The sequence below is a fragment of the Protopterus annectens genome, chromosome 11.part0, assembly GCF_019279795.1.
Source record: "Protopterus annectens isolate FY-2018-M chromosome 11.part0, PAN1.0, whole genome shotgun sequence".
NCBI lineage: Eukaryota > Metazoa > Chordata > Ceratodontiformes > Protopteridae > Protopterus > Protopterus annectens.
In genome coordinates, this window is record NC_056745.1 from 1,547,430,740 (window position 1) to 1,547,445,276 (window position 14,537).

Sequence of the window (14,537 nt, forward strand, 5' to 3'; positions counted from 1 at the left end):
ATACTGTCACATGGCAATTGCACATGGCTGTACACATTTATGGCTGAGGATTGTTGACTAGAATCTCTACAATGTTTGGAAAATGTTGGCCTTGTAATGTTGACAATGGGATATGTAGCTCTTCAATATGATGATGTGGCAAAACCCACACTGCAATGAACCCTGTCCTTACACAATCACCCCAACAGGACACTGATAATACACACAAACACACACTTACCAGTACTGGGTTTCAAACCCCTACCTGACTATGTAATGCTATTACACTGTTATGCAGTTATTGCATGCACCACAGAGCGTACATGTTGGAGAGCTGTCCAAAGGTATCTTTGAAGGTGAGTGACATTAGCAACAGTGATAACAGAGGGATAAGGCAGGTGTAGTACATGTGGCTGTCCGCAAAAGCAGGTGTCAAGGAAGACACAACCACACCCTCTGAGGGACTCACACACATTATCACAGTTGGCAGGGTCAGGATTAGAACTCCTAACTAAGTAGTTTGCTACATTACAGTATTACACAGGCATCACATGTGCTTCAGAGTTTATCAGGATGATATATGACCAAAGGGTTTTTTCAAGGTGACTGACATCAGAAAGCATGCTACAGTAGGGAAATGGGAGGTGTAGTGAGTGTGAATGGCTTCAAAATCATTAATCTCCATGCACGCGCACACACACACACACACACACACACACACACACACACACACACACACTTGCCAGTACTGACATGCATGGGTTCATTGTTCACAGGTGTGTAGTAGTTGTCTGTGCCAGAAGGCTGTACAAGGCTAGGCAAAGGGTATACCTTGGCATCAGGCCACATGACAATGGTCTCCAGTGTGGCTCAGGGGTGTAGTTCCTGGATTGGCCCACACAGGTGGGTATTGTTTTTATCATCCACTCATCTGGATTACTATTGTGGGTGGCCAGTGCTGTGCAATGCTTGCCATGTGATCTGTATATGTGATCTATATTACATAACATGGACAGTGTCTGGGTTGTGCACATGTCCCACATGCATGTTCTGTGATGTGTGGAAGTGTAACTGGAGTCTCTGGGGCATGTTGTGTGGACAGATTGGTATCATCTGATGTGGCATTCCTGACCTCATGTGGTGAGAACTGGCTATGGAACTGAGGTCATGCCTGCACCTACAGTGACAGCATGATACAGGTATTCAGTGGAGTTAGTGGCATCTGTCCATACAGGGCATGTGTATAAGGCATGGTATTCCCTTTGTGGGTCTCATTTGCAGACTCTACAGTTGTTGCAGGCGTCCAGTGGGGAACATGGCAAAGGACCACTGTAAGCAATTATTTGCCTATTGTAGGGATGGAACAGGGTGCCATGTCCTTTTACTTGCTGGATAACACATACTCAGTCAGGAGATGTTACACATCACAGTACATTCTGATGTCAGTGGCAGTGTTGTGGTGAACAGGCATGTAGTCTACTGCAATCACACCGTGGTTGCTATCTGTGGGTAATATGCAGGGAACTACCAATATAGTGGTTGTTGCCTAGCCAAGTGTGGTTGTGTATGAGACATGGGTGGAGAGTGTTCTCTGGGTAATGCAAGGGTTGCCTATATAGTTCACCAATCCATAATGTAACATGTAGGGCTATGGATTGTCTACACCAGCCTCTCTGCTGTTTGACATGTGTTGTCCTTGTAAGGTGGACATTGTGACATATAGTAGATCCTCAATCTAAGAATTTAGCAAAATTCCTCCCCACAATGAATGCTGATATTACACAATCACAGCAACTTCCACCCAGGATACTGATGACAAACACACACTTGCCAGTACTGAGATTCACACCCCTACCTAGCTATGTATTGCTACTACAGTGTACCACATTTATTATATGCACCACAGGGCTTACTGGATGGATGTTATCCCAAGATACTTTTAAGGTGAGGAACATCACCAGCCCTTGTAAATACTGGCATTGGGTGATGTAGTGGGTGAGAGATCCCAAAAATAATTTCAGCCTAATCACACATTTACATTTGCGAGGGGTGAGGTTCAAACATCTATCTAACAACCTTTATGGACCATTATGTTACACATTTACCACATGCACCACTGACCTGACATGGTATAGGCTTCACAACAGATACTTGTAAGGTGGATGATATCTGCAGGACTTGTAAAGTCAGGATCAGAGATGTGTACTGGCTGTAAATCGGGACAAAAAATTTGAAGTACACACACAAACACTTGCCACAGATGGGATTTAAACTCATAGCTGTGTAGTTACTGCTACTACATTGTTCCTCATTTATGGCACGCACCACGGAGCTTAAAGGGCTAGCACTTCTCCAAAGGTATATTTTAAGGTAGATGACATCGGCAGCCTTGCTAAAGTAGGGCAATGGGAGGTGTAGTGACTGTGAATGGCCTCAAGAGCATTGATCTCTACACACACAGAGTTTCACAGTTGCCATGTCAGGGAGTAGAACTCCTATCTAACTAGTACATCACACTATGGCATTACACAGTTATAGCATGCACCACAGAGCTTACAGGGTTAATACTTCTCCAAAGGTATATGTCAAGGTGAATGACATCAGCAGCCTTGCTAAAGTAGGGCAATGGAAGGTGTCGTGACTGTGAATGGCCTCAAAAGCATTGATCCCTACACACACAGTTTCACAGTTGGCATGTCTGGAATTAGAACTCCTACCTAACTAGTACATCACACTGTAGCAGTATGCAGTTATAGCATGTGCCAATGAGCTTATAGAGCTAGCCCTTTTCCAAAGTTGTTTTTCAAGGGGAATGACATCAGCAGCCTTGCTAAAGTAGGGCAATGGGAGGTGTAGTTACTGTGAATGGCCTCAAAAGCATTGATCCCTACACACACACACACACACACACACACACACACACACACACACACACACACACACACACACACACACACACACACTTTCACAATTGCCATGTCTGGGATTAGAACTCTTACCTAACTAGTATATCACACTATAGCATTATGCAGTTATCAGACACGCCACGGCGCTTATATGGCTAGCCCTTCTCCAAAGTTGTTTTTCAAGGTGAATGACATCAGCAGCCTTGCTAAAGTAGGGCAATGGAAGGTGTAGTGACTGTGAATGGCATCAAAACCATTGACCTCTACACACACAGAGTTTCACGATTGTCATGTCTGGGATTAGAACTCCTACCTAAGTAATACATCACACTATAGCATTACGCAGTTATTGGTCACACCACAGAGTTTATAGGGATGATCCTTGCCCAAAGGGGTATTTGAAGGAGACTGACATCAGCAGGCTAGCTAAAATAGGGCAATGGGGAGTGCAGTGTGTGTGAATGGCCCATAACCATTCCTCTGGAAATACACACACAACACTCAGTCACACACAACTTTACATTTGACAGTACTGTGTATAGAACTGCTAGATGAATAATGACTTGTACAGTCATGCTACACAGTTATCACAAGCACCACAGACACTATAGTGCTGAGGGCTACCAGAAGCAAATGTCTACAGTGATAGACATTGGCACATCATGTGATATTGGCCAATTGGATGTGTGCTGGGTGGGACATGCCTCATGATGGGAAGCTCTTTGTCACTGTCTGTCTCTCTCTTCCCCACATCTATGTTTGTGTATATTTGACCTATTATAGTGTGTTGTCCTTGTATATATGTGTGTATTCCTATCCGATGTGTGTGCAAAGCATGACTGGTGTGTAATTTGGTGTGTGTGCACAGACATCTGCAACTGACAAATAAGTATAGTCCACTGTTGTTGCCAGACATGGGCTTAATTTCTGTAAGTGTGGCAGCATGCCCAGTATGACCTTCTGTACTGAATGTGTGAATCCATTCCAGGTAGGTTGTACTCCAGTGCAGGCATTTGTGTTCTACACCTACAGCTAGCAACCTGTTTCTGCAGGATATCTGTAGCTAGGTTGACAATATGGGGTCACAATGGGCAAAGGATAGTGGGATACTGTAACTAACTGTGCCTGTGCTGCTTCTGCTTCATGGTTTTGGTGTTAGCAGAGATATTCAGACATATGTACTGTTTTACACTGTGATGTATTATGTCTTCAACTACTGACAGATATATGTTTTTGCTCAAAATAATTTCCTGGGGAATACAAGATGAATGAATCAGTGTCCAGTATTGTGGTCTGCAGCCTACATATTCTTGCACAATCATGCCATTCTGGAGGGGGAGCTGCAGACACTTGCTGATGGGTCTGTGTAAATAGTCCAGCACCTTGGTACTGTGTTGGCTGAGGATCCCATGCTTGTACATCTATTTGCTCAAAATAATTTCCTGGGGAATACAAGATGAATGAAGCTGTGTCCAGTATTGTGGTCTGCAGCCTACATATTCTTGCACAATCATGCCATTCTGGATGGGGGAGCTGCAGACACTTGCTGATGGGTCTGTGTAAATGGTCCAGCACCTTGGTACTGTGTTGGCTGAGGATCCCATGCTTGTACATCTATCAACGTGACAGAATGGCCATATTCTGCTGTGGCCATACCTCTCAGCTGTACAGATTCACACAGGTTACCCAGAGGCAGGGCTCATATATCTGGTCATTACCCCTTCACATTGTGGTTTATGAGCAGGTTTGTTGCCATACATTCCTGTGTTTGCAGGCAGGGATAGTATGGGCACACATCACAGTTTCAGACTTCACACACTCCATTGCATCCAAGCTTCTACCCCCTCCGTTATTCTATCCTCTTCCTAACATTATGCAAGTGATATCTGATAAGTATACCTATAGTTATCACTTCATCCCAGCAGTAGTTTGGGGTTGTTCCACAGTTCATGCAGTAGGACATGGTGGACATGCTACTGGGACAGTCAACATGGCCTTGCATTTGTGTTCTGTGGACTGTGTTATGTCATATTTGGGACTCTATGAGATAACATACATTGGCAGTACAGGTGAAACACAGGCCTTTGACAGAGGACTGTAGAGCATTTGGTAGTGATGCAGGCCATCTGTAGCAGGCCAATGCATTCTGTTAGTCCTACAGTCCCAGGCTGCAAGCCACTATATTCTCCTGGGGTGACAGGGTGGGTGTGCAAGGTGTTAATGGCTATAGATTATGTCCTTATTAATCCATTGGTGTGGATGCTGGCAGGGTGCTGCTTACAGCTAGGGACACAACTGCATGGGACACCTCTTCAGCATGCTGCATTCTGTGGGTATTCCCATACAGAAGTGGGGGTCATATTGTACTCATTCCCAACAGCAGGGATATGACCTGTGAGATACCTGTGGCTGATGGTGGGGTGAGCTGAGTGCATGTGTGCTATGGAAGCTACTTGCAGCTGCTGCACAGATATACATGGGGCATTCCCCTTATGTTGGCTTGTGCGGGGACATCAGCCATTTCTCAGTACTTCATAACTGTGCCTTTTGTGGTCTGCCAGTATTTGGCCAGACTACATCAGTGTTCCATACTACACAGACAACTAATGTGCTGCTAACCTGTATGTACAATTCCAAAGGTGTGTCCATTGACAGTAACATTTTATACATTATCTGTCTAGGGTACTTCCACCTGTATACTGTGTGCATGTCTGGGCCCACATTCATACCATGTCAACCTTTCAGATGGTGACAGATATTACATCCAAACAATTAGTATAGATTACTGCTGGATTGGATCTTGCTGGGATGCATTTTGTTTGGCACTGCAGTTGTTAGAACTTAGCCCTGTCATCAACAGTACTGGCCATTGGCCACCGGGACACAACCCTCCATGCCTACATGCTACCACTTTCACACAATATACAACACACAACAACCTAACACAAAGAACCCTGCATATTGTACATGTGCAACAATCTATCCTGCTAATTTGGCCAGCTCAGGTTATCTGTGCTCCACTGTTATTATACCCATGTGTATATGTTACTACATTTCCACATAGGATGGGGGGGCAGACCTGACAACTGTAAACATTTTCTATGATCGTACTGGTATTTCAGGTACTCTGTTGGCTTCCATCTCATTCTGTATTCTGACCTATAATGCAAACTAGAGGCATATCAGTGTAGTACAGATCTTAGGTTTTATTGACCTACATTTCAGTTTCAGACTTCTTACCCTTCAGAACTAATATCCCACTACCTGACCTGTTGTAGTCTGTCTGTGTAGGTCTGGAGGGGGGCCGTTCCCCATTGCCATTAATTGGAGGCCTTAGCACAGCCTTTCTTTATGGTCATCTACACCTGTCCTGCTGGCTGAGGCTATTGTTGGGTATGTGAGCCTCACTGACATGCATGTGTGTGTCCTATGGACACACATTTGGCCCACCACATGTCCTGCAGTGGGATTTGTCACCTTGTCTAGTATTGCCTACTATGTTGACACCAGTATTTGTTATGGATTTCATGCTGCCCATATAGGTGTCTACTATCTGCTGCCATCCCATTCAGCCACCCGATTCCCTTGCATGCTCACATCCGTACCATAGATACAAGCAGCAGAACATACTACTCCATTCAGCACTTGATAGGGAGAGTGACTTACCTTGTGGCTGTGCCAGTATTGAGGATGGTGTTGGAGGGCTGACTATGTCGGATGCTCATAGTACGCTCCCTATACATGGTTAAGCACAGGTAGTGTCATGTTTGGCATCCCTTTTACTATATGTGCGAGTCAGAGAGCGGTGTCATTCCATGGTTTCCTACCATGTCAGTGTATGTGCTATGCGTTTCCAATTTGCCAGAGCCTGGGCTTACTGGGCACACCTCCTTCTGCCTACAGGGGCAGGCTCAGGTTGTTCCTCCTCCAAGTTGCTCTGTGCCAGTGCTGACCTTGGCAATGGTGGGGGTCTGTGTGGCCCTGCCCTATGCTGTTCCTGCTGCAGCTGTTTCCACAGGATCATATTGTGTAGCATGGCACATACAATGACAATTTGGGTACATGTAGCTGGAGAGTACTGCAAGTCTTCACTGGATATGACCAGGCACTGGAACCATGACTTGAGCATCCCAAGCACACTCTATTTTATGATTCTGGTCTGTGCGTGTGCCTCATTATGGAGTTCTTGTTCGGGTGTGTGTGCATTTCTGATGGGTGTCATCAGCCACGGCTCCAGTGCATAACCAGAATCCCCCACTAGGTGGCCATATGGGATTTCCCCATTGGCATATCTCTGGTACAGCTGCGTCATATGCCAGATGTGGGAGTCGTGATAGCTTCCAGTGCTGCCAGCACATACATTCATTATAATGCCCTGGGCATCACACACGACCTAGCAGTTGATGAAGGGGAAGCTCTTGCAGTTTATGTAGACCCTATCCCGCTCACTGGGTGGTGCTTTGATGTGTATGTGCGTGCAGTGTATAGCACCCACTACCTCCGGGTATTCTGCTATTTGGTGGAAAAGATGCATATTGCTGGTCGACGCCTCGCAGGTGTTGTGAAAATATATGTGCTCACTGGCATGTGCTGACATGGCATCCAAGACTGGAGGAGTACCCTGGATGCTGATGACTGTGAGATCCCCATGATATCCCCAGTTGGCCTTTGGAAGGTATCTGTGGCTAGTATTCTTAAGCCTACACATACTTTGGTATCTATGACTTCCCCTCTGTTGGTTCTGTGTGAGGCATGGCCAGTACAGCTCAACAATTTGCTGTAGGAGGTCCCTGTCCACCCTATAGCACTCCACTATCTCCAGCTTATGTAGCCCCTGGTAGGTAGCCTGGATCTGTACACTCTTCTCCTCCTCACTGTGGGTTTGTCATCCGGCTTGTCATCCTCACCACCCTCAGCTTCTTCTACATGTTGATTTATGACAGTGAAAGTAGCCCCTATCATTTTGTTGCTTTCGTTAGGTGAAATTTCCCCATTTGTGTACACTGGTGCTGTAGAGTTTGGGCTGGGCTGGGCTGCTGCCTGTGTAATTGGCTGGTTCTGACACATTTCACCTGTCAGCTATGCTAGTTCTCCTTGATTACCGTCCTACTGCTGTTTTCCCTTCCCATTGCCTTCCTGTTTAAGCCTCGAGGCGCGCCACGCAAACCCAGTGCTCAGATGTGAACGGAGCTGCTATTTCCTGTGTTTTATTTTTTTTTTGTTTGTTTAAAACCCAATGCACAGCCTGCACACCCATTTAGGCAATATAAATACTGCTAGGCAGCTTCAGACACACACCCTTCCTTAGCTGTGCTTAGCTAAGGGCAAACACAGGCCACAGAGCTCCAATAAGCTTACAATATGCATGACACACCCCCTTATGAAGTCATCTAGCTCTTAGGCTTACACCGTGGTCTTACTGCACCTACACGGTTGGGTGCAAGCTAGCACTGAGGGGAAATCTGTGATTCAGCATTATTGCCCTCATTTGCAAAGGATTGACTGCTAATGCATGGTTACAAAACTGACACTCAGCCTTCCCCCTTAGCAATCACTATTCCATGGTCTTGTTGTGTTATGCATGCCATTGACAATTATGGCAAAATTATGATTTTGGCTTAAGAGCTTATTTCCAGCATTTTATATTATTTTCGAGCCGATCCCTTTTGTGCACCACTGCCCTGCACTTAAACGACCGAAATCAGCCAACAACAAAAAAAAGTTTTTAATTTTTATAATTTTGAAATTATCTTTCATGCCTATGGCCATATATTTGGCCTTCTAATACATGCATTTGTACGAGCTGTCATGCTTCTGTTTTGTAATTTGCAGACATGTATTCAGCTACTGGCTGAATACATTTCTGCAGTCTACACTATTCCTGCACAGATGTCTGCCTGCTTCCTGGATCGCTAATTCACCTCATTTTCATGGTTTTCACCAGCAAATGAGGTAATTAGCATACAGGGGCTGTGTCCATTCAGGAAAAGTGCAGGAGCGCTCGTGCATGTCCCGGGAGCTTATTCCTGGATCGCACGGCAGCCATATTGCCTGCAGCAGCTCTTGCACTATTCCTGCACGCTGTGCAGAGCTTGCTGAATCCTGGGGTCAGTTTTTGTAGATTAGCCTTTGTATAATCTCCCTGGAAGTATCATCCAGTATTTGGGATGCTTTAATGAAACAACTGTTACTTAATATCACACAGATACTTCAGGGTAGAAAATGTAAATACGAAATACGAAAACTAATCTTCCTGATTAAATGACCAGCAAAATAAGCACAAAAGCAAAATGGATTGTCTGACTAAGATTTAATTGTAATGATAAGCACTTTCTCCCTGCAAAACAAACAGGACTTCACCAGATAATAATTTGTTTAGTAAATCTCATTTGCATAACAGATAAGCTAGTCACGTGATGAATTCAACAAAAGAATATGTAACAAATCAGAAAACAGAATAAAAATGATAAAATAGCATACTAAAATTAATGAAATAAGTAAAAAAACATTATGAACTAACTCCGTCCAATGAAGCCTTGCAGGTTTGCACTCTAATGTCCAGGGGCTGCATGCTGTGCTTTTTATCAAAATCAAGTTATTGCCGTGCTGCTTCATGGTTCCATCAAATGTTCATATATATCAAGTGCTATTAAAGAAATGCAAATGACAAACTATTCAAAATAAAGTAGTCGTTACATTCATTATATTCATTACATTTAAACTGTATTTTATAACTCACAAAAAACACATCAAATATTAATTTTTATAAATTTTGTAAACAATTTACACTACTTCCACAAGCACTGAAAGCTACAAATGTATTTTTTATGTATATTTGTTTACCACAGTAATGTATCCATCTAAAACTGGACCAATTTCAATTACAAACTAAATGATTGCAATCACAATGGCAAGAACAAAGGCAAAGTAATAAAAATTACACACATTAGTATAAATAATTACAATATGAGCAAAAGTGAATACATTACTATACACAAGTGCTAGCATTGCACACTCAAAAAATGTTAAAATCATAATACAGTCAGCAGCATTTTGTTCATCCTGCCATGAGCTTTCATGTAAAGGCTAAAGCAGGTCTGTTTGAGTTATTTGAGTGCCGCTTTTAGAAAAATAGGAACACAATGACAATATACATAAATAGTATATGAATATCATTTAATATCTCTGTATATGGGATGATTTAATGTTACAATGAGCTTTATGGTAGATTTCATTCATTCATTCATTTATGTATCTATTCTTTGACCACCTACTTAATCCAGTTCAGGGTCAAAGGAGGAGGCAGAGGCTGTCTTGGCACTCAGTGGACACAAAGAAAAAACACCCACATAAATTTCTATCCCATGCAGGATGGACACACACACACACACACACACACACACACACACACACACACACACACACACACACACACACATAAACACCCACATAGAATTCTAGCCCATTGCAGGATGGACACACACACACACACACACACCTATGAGCAGCTTGGTAGATCACCAGTTCTCCTTCTGCATATCTTTGAAATATAGGAGGAAAGCAGCACACTGGTAAAACTTAATGCAAACACAGAGAGGATGCAAATATTCTGACAGAAGGTACTTCAGCCAAGAAACAAAATGAAGACCCAAGAATGTGAAGCAGCCATGCTAATTTCTGTTCCACAGAACTACTATGAATTTAGGTTACTCATTTATTAGTTTGTTAGTGCACTGATTCCCCCTTACCTATTCAGCCACAAGGATAAGGGTAAATACTCAACATATGGATCATTTACAGTAGGTTTGGGTAAATATAATATATATGGATAGTTCTGAGTAGCCAGTCTACCAGAATAGTTTTGGGAGGTGGGAAAAACTGGAGTAACGTGAAAAAAAAAACAGAGACACACAAGAAATTTATGAAAACTCCACATAGGCCATTATCAAAAGAGAACCTAAAAATTTCACATACTCAGCATGCACATGTTAGGACTGAAAACCAAGAAACAAGAGCTAAGACCACCACCTAAACAATTTAATAAGCAGAGCTTTCAAGTAAAAATGCTCTTCTTCAATGCAATACAAACATAAAACTATATATATATATATATATATATATATATATATATATATCTTCTTCTTCTTCTTTCGGCTGTTCCCGTTAGGGGTCGCCACCACAGCGGATCATCTGTTTCCATTTCTTCCTGTCCTCTGCATCATGCTCTTTCACACCAACCGCCTTCATGTCTTCTCTCACCAAGCATTTCACACTGAGCTTGATCGAAGGAAGGACACTGAGGAAACTCGGAGCTATACTATATAACATCAAGTATCCTGTTTTTTGTTTATTTTGTTCTTTATTTCTTTGTTATTTATAGCACTTTGTGTACTGTGCATTTTTCTAGCTAGTTTCACTGTGTGTAAGGTGTTAACTGGAAATTGTCCACTTTTATTAAGCATCTGTTGGGTTGTTTGTTTCTAATAACTTGTTGCAGTTAAACTATTTTTTCTAGAGGCTCCTTTAGCTGTTTATAACTTTCATTTAAAGGCTCACTGCTGCTTTTCAGCTGTGAGAAACATTTCTGCAGTTTGTTTCCCACACTCCCTCCCTGTTGGTATGGTGTTTTTATAGTTGGTGGCTTTGCAGTTGCCCGCCCCTAGTGTAAATTTGATCTGGGACCCTCCTCCCAGTCTAGTGTCATTACCTCATTCTACCCAGTACAGGGAGAACATTTGAGAAAGCCAATCAGCTTAGTTTCTGCTACTCCTTTCTCTCTTTCCTTTCTCTCTTTCCACTTAAAAAAAATTATCTGCTTTTACTGTATTTGTGTTTCTTCCTACTTTATTTTGCTTTTACGTCATCTTAAAAGTACTCAATTGTATTTATTACTGCTTGGTGTAACTCATTCTAAGCCTTTTAGTTTAAGCACTTGGGCTTCAGACCAGTTGTTTTACATTAAGAAGGTTTGTGGTCTGCACTTTAGTGGCAGAACAGGTAGCTTACATCCTTCTAAGTTGGGAACTGCTGATTGAGGGCTCAGTGTCTGTTATTCTAAAAGTGTATTAATTCTGGTTTAAGCACTTGGGCTTCAAGCCAATTATTTTACATTAAGAGGGTTCATGGTCTGCACTCTTGTGGGAGGAGAGGCTGGACTCTGCCCTTCTGAGCTGGGAATGTCTGGTTAAAGGCTTATAGTGCCTGCATATTTGAACTGCTTCTTACTGAAATTGGTACACCTTGTTTGCTGTAGCATAGACTAGATCCAGGCCTGCTGAATCTAGCTTTGTTTGTATAACTTGAGCACTAATCCAGGCATTCTTTAAAGTATTCAGTTGTATTTATTACTGCTTGGTAGTAACTTGATTAAAGTGTAGCTATCATTCTAAGTCTTTTGGATTAAGCACTTGGGCTTCAGACCAGTTGTTTTACATTAGGAAGGTTTGTTGCCTGCACTGTGGTGGCAGGACAGGTAGCTTACATCCTTCTAAGTTGGGAACTGCTGATTGAGGGCTCAGTGTCTGTTATTCTAAAAGTGTATTAGTTCTGGTTTAAGCACTTGGGCTTCAGGCCATTTATTTTACATTAAGAAGGTTCATGGTCTGCACTCTTGTGGGAGGAAAGGCTGGACTCTGCCCTTCTGAGCTGGGAATTTTTGGTTAAAGGCTTATAGTGCCTGCATATTTGAACTGTTTCTTACTGAAATTGGTACACCTTGTTTGCTGTAGCATAGAGTAGATCCAGGCCTGCTGAATCTAGTTTTGTTTGTATGCTTGTTGTTTGTTTGCTTGTTATTTCCCTGAAATGCTAATTTCACCTAAAACGTGGCTTTTCAGCGCTTCTGTGGATCCCTAGTGATATATGCATTGCTTGCTGTACTTATCTCCTTGTTTCACTTGAAAGAAAGTTATTGTTTGTCGTTTTTGCATTTAAATTACCTGTAACACATTGCATTTAAGTTACCTGGCACTTGCTCACTAAGTCAGCACTAAAAAATTAAAAGCACTACACCCTCACAAACTCTCCTTGAGTACCTTGTTCCCCACTGGCCCTTTTTTTCAATTATAAAGGAATTCCCAATACTATTCTAGCATGTCCAAAGGTCAGTTGTCAATCTCCTCTCTGGTCTAGCTGGTGAATCTGGGAATCTTGAGGCAATGTTACAACTGCCTCATGTACACAGACAACCCTCTCCTCCTCCCAACAAATTCCAACACATGTGAGAGATGCAACCATGTAGCCAAACTGTAGGCTAAGCTCTCTCAACTCAGCACTGGTGTAACCAGTCAGGAGGAGAAGGAAACCACACTCACTACAATTCCAGTCTCACATAGACCTACCACGACAGCAAACCAAACACATAAACACACAAAGACATACTCAGAGGCTCTAAATAAAAATCTACCTAAGCAGCAGATACCTCCAAAGCAGACACCCAAGTAACCGCTACCCCAAAACAAAACACGTGCAACACATAGCTCACAAAGCCAGTGTGCCAAACAGTCACAGCCCTTAAGGCTAAACAACACACCTGATACACTTGTAATAGGTGACTCTATCATCAGGCACACTGACGTCCCGCTCACCAGGCTGAACAAGGAGAAGGTCACGGTGAGCTGCCTGTCAGGCGCTAGGATCCGCCACATAACACAAGCACTCAGGTCACTCCAAGGTAAGTACAAATATGACTCAGTCATTGTCCATGCTGGTGTGAATGACCTGAGACGTACCTCCCTGGACTACATGAAAAGAGACATAGAGGAGCTCTCTGAGCATGTAGCCCAGGCCGGTATCACCCTGACCTTGAGTAGCATCTTACCCTCACCAAGAATGATGCCACAATATGAAGACAAGATGGTCAATTTCAACAATTGGCTTAAGTATTGGTGTCATTCAAAAGGGATCCAATGCCTGTCAGCCTGGGATGGCATGCTCGACAAGCCACGATACTTCGCTAGGGATGGCTTGCACCTGTCACCCCTGGGCTTTCGGATATTGGCAAAGGCTCTTGCTACTCCCATAGTGCCTTTTTTAGGCAAGGCTCAAAAGACAAACCCACTTCCATAGGTATCACAAGGGATAAGAAACTAAGAGTAATGCTACTCAATGCCAGAAGTCTAAACCTCAGGATGCACGCACTCAAAACTCTCCTTAGCATGGAGAACATCGATATCTGTACAGTAACAGAAACCTGGTTCAAGGCTCCCTAAAGCACCCCAGCACTACCAGGTTATACCTCATACCATGCTTTTTGGCCCCAAAACTTGGACTAAACCACAAAAGGAGGAGGAGTATCAATATTCGTCAAAGATACCCACACCTCCAGGTTGGTGGCACAGCACGAAGCATCAGAGACTATCCATGTGCAACTAACAGTGGGTAAAACTGCCCTCCAGTTTATAGCCTGCTACAGACCACCCTCCCAAACCCAGGAACCCACTCGGCCTTCCTGAGAACACTGCAAAATATGAAGGTCTCTCCAAACACCATTATATTGGGCGACTTCAACTACCCAAACATAGACTGGGAGCATTACTCTAGCTCCAACACCCTAGCCCAAAGGTTCCTAGAATTTATAAACTCAAATGCTATGGAACAACTTGTTACTACTCCCACAAGAGGGGAAAACATACTGGACCTGATCATCACCAA